The 11,644-nt window shown below is 26.0% G+C and overlaps 2 pseudogenes; both read left to right on the forward strand.

The window, feature by feature from the left end:
- The first annotated feature begins 104 nt into the window (after positions 1 to 104).
- Positions 105 to 8,005, forward strand: LOC114119291 (uncharacterized; annotated as a pseudogene).
- Positions 8,006 to 8,919: 914 nt separating this feature from the next.
- LOC126550975 (uncharacterized) lies at positions 8,920 to 11,637 on the forward strand (annotated as a pseudogene).
- Positions 11,638 to 11,644: the final 7 nt, after the last annotated feature.

Consider the following 11,644-nt stretch of genomic DNA (forward strand, 5'->3'; position numbering starts at 1 on the left):
GATATTCATTTTATAATTTTTTAATTGTTTATAATAAAATATTAAATACTGAACTATAACAATAATAATAATAATAAAAACTTATAAAGTATATCGGGCTCTGAATCAGTGGTGTATAATCTAGAACACTAATTACAAGTTCTAGTGAAGTGTCCAGAACCACTTCGCATTACATTGATTTAAATAAGCATTAATTAGTAATAACATATTTGAATATAGCATTTTATACTTCATTTTATTTTCAGGAAAAATTATTATGTGATGTATAGTATTGTATTTGTGACAACTTATTTACTTTTAAGCATCTAGTCAAATGCAATGTCAAATAAAGAAAAAATTGAAAATACTCAGAAACATTGTTAGGTATTTATTATTTTTAGGTGGTTATTGTACTGTATAAGTCTAAGATTAGTTGGGTACTCAAAAACAGTATGAAACACTATAAAAAGATAATGTATAAAATATTTATTCTACATATTATTATGTTTTGCGTTAGTTCAAATTAGTGATACACCAAATAATCATCCGACATCCACTTTATAAATAAAAAAGTTTAAATTATGCTCTATGTTTGATTCTGTATGAATTTTTATTTATACATGTATTTATCATAAGTCATTTAATACAAAATTTTGTTTCATATGAATATTACATTGGTACATTAATTATAGTTGTCCAAATAACTATAAATCTTATGCTCTAAAATGTGTTTTGACTAAAAAATAGTTATTACTAAATTGATTAGTTAGATATAGTAAATAGCAATTACATTTTTGATAGTACAATGTGTTAATATACCCACACACTTCCATTATTACATTCTACAACAAATATTTGTATTACAATTTACAAGTATAGTTTAGGATGTACCTGAATATAATATATAAATACTTATGGGCAAAGTTTATTTATATTGTTTTAATTTTTTAAAATAGGTAATATATAAATTTTATTTGCATTGAAAAAAAATCCATTTACAAATTAGATATTTTAAATTCACTTTTTTATTCTATTAGTAATTGTTTGGTTTTGGATTGAAGTAGAATTTATTTATAATAGGTATAGCTTACAATGATTTTGTACTTTTATTTTTTTTATCTCTGTGGTAAGTTGCTTGCAGCAAACACATCGATGGGCATGTGTATTCATTTTAGTGTGTATAGATATTAATATAATTAAGACTCCCAAAATTCATTAGTACAATATAGCACCAAGGTTAGGTCAAAAATAGAATAAAATGAGTAGTGAATTATACTATAGTATTTTGAGTATTTATAAATATTGTTTTAGAATATTTTATTTTTTAAAATTACCTGGCAATATTCTTAGCTTATTATACAAACAATTTAAAATTCTGAGTTATAAAATAAAATTATACATTTCAAACAACATAATAGTATATTATTATGAAAATGCTCGTGAATTAGTTAAGAAATTTCCTGAAAATATTAAAAAATTGTGACGATTTATTTTGGATGTTGCTTGTTTTTTATGAAAACTACTTACTTTGAACTTTTTATTATATTTTCAAAGTTTTTCATTTCTACATGAAAAAAATATCATATACCTGTAAATAGCACAAAATATTCCTAAATTTTTTTAAAATTATATCATGCCAATATTAATGCAATAAAAAATATTTGGTGATCATTTCAGTCTCTATATTTATACTAATGAACATGAATTACAAAAATAAAATAAAATCGATTTTTACAAATAACTTGTTATATGCCTAAATATTACTGTAATTATTTTTTTTATGCATTAATATTACTGTTTTCCCCAATTATTTTAGAAGGTATTGTAAGTTTTTACTTCCCGTTAAATAAATTAAATCCTGTTTCTTACCCAAAAACATCCTTAAAGTAGGCGATCAAATCATCTTTTATTAATTAAACGATTATTATAAATGCATTAAACATTTATCAGTTTTCATAAAATCTTAACGAATTGTAGAGATCGTGGAAAAGCATACTATACGATTAATTAAACCTAACCTTATGTTATTGCCATTTTGGTTGACCTCAAGTATTGATCACCAAGTTTGTATGATGAAATTATTTAAATATATTTAAAAATATTTATAATTTTTTATTGTTTTAAAAAGGCTTATTTGTATGAATCTGAAGTTTAGAATGGTGAAACAAGAACAACATGTACAGTTTGATCAACATATCAGATTTACATTCAATAGAATACCATCAAAAGAAAAATGTATGGTAAATGGTAAATATTGATAATATTTAGTGTAACTAATTGTTATGATGTGTTATATGTCTAGTATCTAGGTATTAATAGTATTGTATTTATGATATCTTATTTTTTTTTTTAATTGTCGAGTCAAATGCAAAGTTAAATAATGTACAAATTTAAAATACTTGGAATGATTGTTATTTATATTTTTTAATAGGTTATTATTGTACTATATTACTCTAAGATTAGTTAAGTACTCGAAAAAAAAAATACAAAAAAAAGATAATGTTTAAAATCTTTTTGTCCACATAGCATGTTACGCGTTATGTGGGAGTAAATAGTTGTTTGACATCCACTTTATAAGTAAAAAGTTTAAATTATGTATGAACCATGTATGCTTTTTTATTTATCATATTAATTTTTTACTTATTTCGTATAAACATTACATTAGTACACTAAATACAGTTGTTCAAATTACTATAAATCGTATGCTCTAAAATGTGTTTTGACTAAAAAATAGTAATTTTAAATTGATTAATTAGAATTAGTAAATACCATTTGAATTAATTTTTGAAAAAACAATGTATTATGTATATATTTTACAACAAATATTTGTACTACACGAATAGTTAAGACATATAAATATATATAAGCAGAGTTTATTTAAAATGTTTCGGTATTTTACAGTAGTTATTATATTAGTTTTAATTTTATTGACTATTTCAAAAAAAAAAAAAAACCATTTACGATTTAGGTGTTTTAAACTCACCATTTTATTGTATTAGTATTTTTTGGAATTCAATTGAAGTAGAATATATTTATAATAGGTAGTTTAACAATAACTTTGTACATGTTTTTTTTTTATCTCTTCGGTGAGTTGATTGCAGCAAGCGTTTCTATGGGTAAAAGGGCGCCCATAGGAAAATTATCAAAGGAGGGGGGACAAAATTTTAATTTATCAATTTATTTATAAATAGGAATGGCTATATGTATATATATTGTATATACTATATCATATATATATATAATTACTAGGGCTAAGATTTATATGTTTTTATGCTACCAAAATATGTACATAAATATGTGCTAAAAAACTCAAAATATGTATTTTACTAATATGATTTATTTATTAATATTTAATTTTATAATATATCCATTGAGTTCCTAATGAAACAAAAAATATTTCAAATAGTAAAATTATTTAAAAAAAGGTATTAAAAATTATAAAATCTAAATAAAAAAAATCTAAAAAAAATATTAATTATCTTTATTACAATTTATGATAACGTGCATTTTTAAATTTTCAATCGTTATCTATAGTTTATCGATTTCCTAAATATCGAACATTTGTTACTACGAATATTTTGTACTTTTGGGAACATGGGAAATAAAATTGTCTGTATTGAAAAGTACAGTCGTATACCTATATAATTAATAATTATTAATAAATCGCAAATGAAAAAATTGGCGAAATATGAAGGAAAAAATAGAACTATTGAGAAATGTGTAAAAATATTTAAAATAAAATATAGTTCATTTAGTTGGAAATACTTTGATACGAATTTATCACTTACCTAAATTAATTTATCAAGTCACAGTAAAAATATGTATTTACATATAAATCTGAGCCCTAATAATTACACATATCTTTGTGTTAATAAATAATATATTATGGTGATTGGTGGTGTAAACATACATATACATATCGTATCTATGGCAATACATAATATTTTAAGTAAGGTGGATATATATATATCCACGTATCCACCTTGATTTTAAGAATTTATAATTATCCATAGAATAAAAACAAAAAAGTATGTTGTTATTTATAGCTGATTGATAACCTGGTTTTTCATAAAAAAAAATTATAGATTATCGCTTATATTAAATTAAATTTTTAAATTCTATCTAAATAATTATATAAATTCTGATCACAGTAAACAATATGCTAAGATTTTCTGATTCTCAACATTTTCCAGGGGGGACCATGTCTTTGCCCCCATATGGGTGCCCTTGTATGGATATGTGTATTTTTTTGAATATATAGAGGTATTATTATAAATAATTTTCCCAAGATTCATCAGTACAATATAGCATCAAGGTTTTCAGCATTTAAACTTTATTTTCCAAGAAAGCAATAAAATTACTCTGTTATTGAAACACACAATACAATTTATAATGTAATCGTAGAATTCATACTCATCGTTGGTAAAACTTGAAGGAGAGGGAACGTAAGCGTCCAAAAACTATTTGGAGCGTATTCATAATATTTTGGATAAATGTATTATAATATTTTTACAAAAGTGTTAAATTTATTTTTGTTATATCTTGAATTTTATAAATAGCTATATTAATATGTTTCATATATACTCAAGGAACAATAAAATGGGTAGTGAATTATATAATAGTATTGAGTATTCTATGGTATTTACTACAAGCAATTTTTTTAATTGGATTTTTTTTTTAATTTGCATTTCAAAAACTATCGAAAATAATAGTGTCTAAATATTTTTTACAACAAAAATTACTACAGAGTAATATGTTATGAAAATTTTCTTGAATTTGATGAGAAGTTTCCTGAAAATGTTAACATTGATTGTTTGTTAAAAAAAAATTGCGACGATTCATTTAAGATACTTTTTATTTATCTTTTTTATTTTACGAATAGGTATATTTTACACAGTAATATTGAAATTATAAGTTGGCTACTAATTTCTAAGTTACTTTTTTTTTTAATTTAGGTACCGGAAGCATTGACTTTTCTAAAAAAGTAATGTGCCATATCAGAGGAGACATGAGGGCTAGTAGCCCAGATTTAGTTAATCTAGAACCTTAAGACATACCACCTGAATGTGAAGTTATTGTTTACGGCCGAGCTCCAATCGACGAAAACTCTGAAGTAAATGTAAAATGAATAGTAACTTAAATTTGTAAACTCAAGTATTTAATTGTTTTTTATTCATTGAGTATTTTATAACTATTAAATTATATTTTAATATTTTTTTAAGTCTATAATTTTGAAGAATTGAATGAAATAGTAGACTTCTATGAAATACAAACGTACGCACTCAATACAAATTGCGATCCTAAACTGTATAATGGCTTAACTCCAATTACGAAAACTGATCCTCAAAATCCCAACTACCTCTATTCAATGGTAAAAATATTTTATGTTATTTTTTAATATTGAATGTCTTCATAGCAATCAAAGTGTTTCTATGAAAAATATATTTTTGCCATTCTTGTAAGAATTAAGTTATATTTATAATACTTGTATTGGGAAATGAGCAGGTGATAGATTAACATTTATTCTTTTCTAAACATACCATATTGATATTTATAGAAAAAATTAAAGACATAAAAGGATAAAAATAAGTTACACTAACAACTAAATTAATAAAATATAATTAAAAAATCTTGATACCTAAATAATGAAAAACAAAAATTAGAATTAAGTATACATTTCTTAATATTTAAATCGTTGTAATAACTATAATTAAATCAGTTTATAATATTATTACTGTGATCAAATTCTATTTACCTACCAAAATGTTGTTTCTTAAGTCTTTCAATAATTTAATTAATTTAAGTACCTTGTTGATTCTTTATAAGCTACTGAATTAAATTCATATTATATAAATTTCGCATTGGTGAATTATTTTTACTAATATATATTATATTGTCAACCAAATTTTTTTTTGACCATTTTATCATTTACATTTAATGACTAATAATTTAAACAATAACATTTATATAACCATAGCTGCTAAAAAATGCCAAGAAAAAATTTATTTAAAATAAAAATTATAAATAATTTTAAAAATATCTTTTGTAAAGTCAAGAAAATATAAATTATACGTTTTCATATTGCCACCTTAAAATTATTTTAATATGCTCTTATTGATCATTTTAGGAAGAAGTAGCATCGCATCTGAAAGAAACGAAAATATGTCTTACAAAAATTGTTTATGATATTGATTTATACCCAATTAATATCAATTCAAAAACGTATTCTTCTTATTCAGAAGTATTGTAGATTTAAATATTTTAGAATAAATAATGATTATTTCATTACTTTAAATGTTTTAGGTGTGTAAAGGAAAATTCGATAACTTAACTTGGTGTGTTCAAACATCAAAAAACTTTTATAATAAGGTAAAGTAATAAACTTCGGACGAAATTACATAATATATAGGTATATACAAAATAAATAACAAAAAATTTATAAATTATAAATATTATATAAATTATAAAAAATAATTATAAAAATGTACAGTTTTATGTATTTATACTATATATATATATGAACAATTATTGTTTTATCATAAACAATACAGGGGTGAATCCGAGGAGGGCCGAAGGTTGTGCCCACTCTCAAATTAAACAAAAAAAAATAAGACATTATAAAATAAATACATATTACCTATATACATACATATATATATAGGTATATTACTTTTTATTATATATACCCCCTTTGGAAAATTTCTGGATCCACCCCTGAAAAGATATAATTTAGTTAATCTATTTATTATATTATTATATTTTATTCGATAATTACAAGACTCATTGAAATGTATTTTAATAGATTTCCGACGTAATATGAAAAAGATATAATGAAATATGTGAGATTTGTTGTCTTAAAAGAGTATTTCACTACACATGAACAATATTATATTCTACTTATTAATTTGTTATTTAAAAATAAGAACAGTACTCGGAACTTTTAGAATTGTATATTATTTTTACTCCTCATAATGTTGACTAAAGTGCAAATTGTAGAATATGGAGATAAACTGGTGAATTGTAGAAAAGAGTCATAAGTCCTACTAGAGTATAACAATATTCAACGTAACAATAAGATAGTAGTACATAAAAAATTTACATTTCAAAATAACACTGACTTGTTATTTTTGTCCCTGTAAAATTAAAAATAATCCAAGGTAGCTAAACTTATCGGCCAAAATAAATATTCTTCACTGACTTAATCAAATTATCTGCAGTAATATCACTACATTAGTCGGGGTTTTTAAGTAAAACACATAGTATATAAATTTAAATACCAAACTTTTTATTTGTTGTGAATAACGAAAGTAATATGCGTAGTTATAATACGAATTTATTATGATCTAAATTATATGAGATTTCGTTTTGTTTAAATAATTACTTTTTATTTAAAAAATTACGCAATTGTATTTTTTATGACGTTTTACTATTTTAGGGAAAATTTGCACGTGATCAAAAAAGTGGAATAAATGTCGTGATGTTGGATCTTGATGATATTAACAACGATTGTGAATGTAATACAAAGTTTAATGGATTTAAAAATATAATTGCTGGTTTCACTGGTGGTACATGTACACCATGTCCGAAGTTTGACGTTCAATCAAATCACTATCCAATTGAATAACCAGTTATTTCATTAATTTTTAAATAAATATATTAAAATTAAAATTTTCTTTTACCGATGTCATAGTATATAAAGATTCAAAGTATTTTTAAAGGCAAAGAAATTTAATTTATTGATAATTTTAGTGATTTGTGTGTTAAACAAAAAATATTTAATTTTTTAAAACGTTGAGGACATGAACTATGTTGGTAGTCACTTAAACACTTAGCCCATTAGAGTCTTGATATTAGATAGGTGTGCACTGTACATACAGTAGCAACAGAGGCATTATGTTTTCCTCTTGAATTTGTTTACCATTTTTACGGACTTTTTACGGACTTTCTGTAGCAAAAAATTCTTCATGTATGTTTAAAAATGTTTTTTTTTTTTTTTTAAATATTTTATAATATAAATATATTATAATGTAGGGGTAAAATACAGTATGAATAATTTGTGTATAGTGTATACCTAATTTAATAAATGTAGATAATGATAATACAACATTTTTTATAATGGTAAAAATGTATGGGATAAGTATTGTATATATTCAAATCCAGTTATTGTGTTTGATTGCAACAGCTGCATTTGATGTTGGATTTCTTTTTCTTTTTCTAATTTTCATATACGTTGATTTTATATTTTACTCAAAATAATCCTCGAACTCAATTAGTATAGTAACACCGGTTAGAATATATTTTTTGCCTTCAGGTATAGGGACTCAATTCTTATACAGCGAACCTGGCTATTCCAATTCTATGCATTGCATCATTCAACAGGTTATTTTTATTATAAATCAGTGATCGCCCATTCGGACCATCCGAGAACTAGTAACGATTGGCTGCATAACGACGGTACTGATCAGTTACTGCGACCAAACATACGTCATGGTCATACCATGCCATTATTTAGAGCCTGTTATGTAAGGATAGGTATTATAGTAAAATTATGTTCGTCCAAACCAATATTGACATCATTATTTCATAAAACGAAAGTATCTATACAATAAAGTCACTGCAAGTTTCACAAGACATATAGATTAATTTTACAATTACTTGTTTGTGTTGATTAATAAATATATATCAAATAAAAACCGATTAAATTACCTACATAACAAAAAAATTTATTAATGCAAATCAATACGATTTTCGGTATCTGTCTAAGTACCAGCATTTATTGTAAAGATTGCTGTCTATCGACATCGTACATTACTCCTTAGGTTGGGTATTGCTGTATGTTGAAGAATGGCGAGCGGAGTTTATTGCTAACTAAATGGTTTTCTGGCATGATTTTGACTTTAATATAATAGTGACCGATGCGAGAGTAGAGGCAGAGAGAGAATGTGCGACACGGACAACTCCGAAGACTCTGCAACGATCCGCACGATCACCAGCGAACCATACAGCATACAGTGCATACACATTCATGATTAGTCATGACACTTTAATCATATATTCGGATCGGTAACTTTTATACATTATCTAGAATACCTGCTTTATAAAAATATGTTTTATCCATTCTACTTTACTCAAATAAGTTAATCCTGAGGCTCGAGTGCCAAGATCTTTTTATTAATCAACGCAACTTTCCGGAGGGAAGTGTTTTAATTTATGGAGTTGACGGCGCCAATAGTAACATCCACCTTTCCACCGGTAACTTCTTTCCGGGAAGTGACGTTATAAAACGTTATTAAAAAAATGGAATCGTCTAATGTATTGAATATTGATCAATACTTCGAACTCATCCGAATATGAAGTGCTAGTGCTTTCATTCGAACAGAAGCAGATCCAGAACTCATATCACACTGCTTCAGCTCATTATGCCATTTTGACTTGTTTGTATGGCTCTTGTAACGAGAATACGTTATTCCGTAATTAACGCGTAACACAACTATAGTACTACCACCGCGACCAGTGGTGTAACAAATCACTAATACACCGACGACTGACGAGCGGCCGGCACATCGTCACGCGGTGCCACGAGAGCGCGCTGACAACATGGGCATATTAGAACTTCGATGTGGCCAGCATATTTCACAAGAAATATGCAATACAAGACAAAACTAATAGTATCTGCATTACTTATATAAGTCAAAGGGTTCATTGGATGTGCCAGCGGCACGCATAATACTCATAAAACAGTACAATAGTCCGAAAAACTACAAAGCGCAAATCAATGTTTTGCACCGGGAAGATCGACCGTGAGGTGCATAAATAAACGTGATTGACGGCAGTTCGATGACCAGTTTCCCTCCCGATCGAAACATAATATTGTGGTAGAGACGGTACAGAGGAATACAATATATTTGTATTAACGCCCTGTACCCACTGTCTCTTACCACATATTATTATAATCGATCCGTTTCATGTGCCATACTATCGCCAAGCAGAAGACGACACCGAACCACCAGAGCCGAAGAGCCACCAGCGACCAGCCGAAGAGACGTCACCAGCATCGAGGATCTAGTAAGTCGTACTCATTTCACTGTCCCTATACTGTTGCCCGGACTACGTACCCCGTAGTAATACCGACGCATTTCCCCCTGACTATCCTACTGTACGGACTACGCTCGCCGTAGTAATACCGTTACAGCTCTCTGTCCCTACCGTAGTACTGTACGGACTATGCTCGCCGTAGTAATACCGTTACAGCTCTCTGTCCCTACCATAGTACTGTACGGACTACGCTCGCCGTAGTAATACCGTTACAGCGCTCTGTCCCTATTATAGTATTGTACGGACTACGCTCGCCGTGGTAGTACCGCTATAGCCCGCTGTTATTATTATATAAATTAAGTAATACTGTTGTCTGTATTCACATTGTACTTAATATGTTAATATATTTGTTTATGTGTTTATCTATATTATTTGTAAAATATTATAATTTGTAAATTACTATTATCTGTATTCACATTGTACTTAATATTTTAATATATTTGTTTATGTATTTATCTATAAAATGTTATAATCTGTAAATTGTATTAAATAAAATAAAAAGTTAACGTATTTGACAATATATAAAAAGTCAAGAGTTGAGTCATTTCGTTACTTTGTTGGATAAAAACTACAGTCTATTATTTGATCGTAACTCAAAGATCATTATTGTTACATGTTACTTAATTTAATTTGTTAAATTTGATTGCCATTCTTATTTTGTCTGTAGAATAACAAATCAAATCAAGCCAAAACATAATCATATATTCTGGATATTTTAGTTTTTAATTTTCACTGTACTAGAAGTGGGTGTATTATACTTTTTTTTCAATACTATTTGGAGCACCGTTAAATACTAAATAAGAAAAAGTTTTGTATTTTTTTTACATGCAACAATACTTAAAATTATACTGACTGAGATTAAGTTAAGATAAAAATATATAATATATAAATATATATATATATATACTAACTATAATTTTAGAAAGGGATGGTTTATTGGTGCAACAGTAATTGAGTAATACTATTCGAATGGGAAACTAAATGGCAACGATGGCCAATTCCATGTGAAGTTGAATTAATGGCATACAACATAAAGTGATTCTTTAATTTTATCGATTTGTGATTACATTAATACAATTTGAAACTTACTGTAACTTTTTTTATGTTTATCTTCAGAACGAATTCAGCAATAAAATCCCATTATAGTAAAAAAAATAATACAATAAGTATTTTTAGTATCTTCTGAACACCGATAGTGCAAAAAAAAAAAAATATTGATAAGTTTTGATAAATAATTAACAAGCTCAATAGTTTAATGTATGATATTTAGTTTTGACTTGTAGCATTATTATAGATTCGCCTTCGTTTGTTTTTAATTGTTATTTCCTCCTTATAAAATAAAAATGATGTAGCCTAACACAATAGTTACTCTCCGAACCATACTTATATTAAGAACCTGTACGATAAAACATACATAAAAAAAAAACATATTTATATCATAGTATTGATTTTTTATGCTTATTTATAGTATATTATTATACAATTTATAGTCTATACGTATTAATAAAGTACCCATCAATAGTCAATACTTAATACTCATATACAACAAAATAGAAAAAAATATCATACT

Source organism: Aphis gossypii, chromosome 3 (genome assembly GCF_020184175.1).
Source record: "Aphis gossypii isolate Hap1 chromosome 3, ASM2018417v2, whole genome shotgun sequence".
Lineage (NCBI taxonomy): Eukaryota > Metazoa > Arthropoda > Insecta > Hemiptera > Aphididae > Aphis > Aphis gossypii.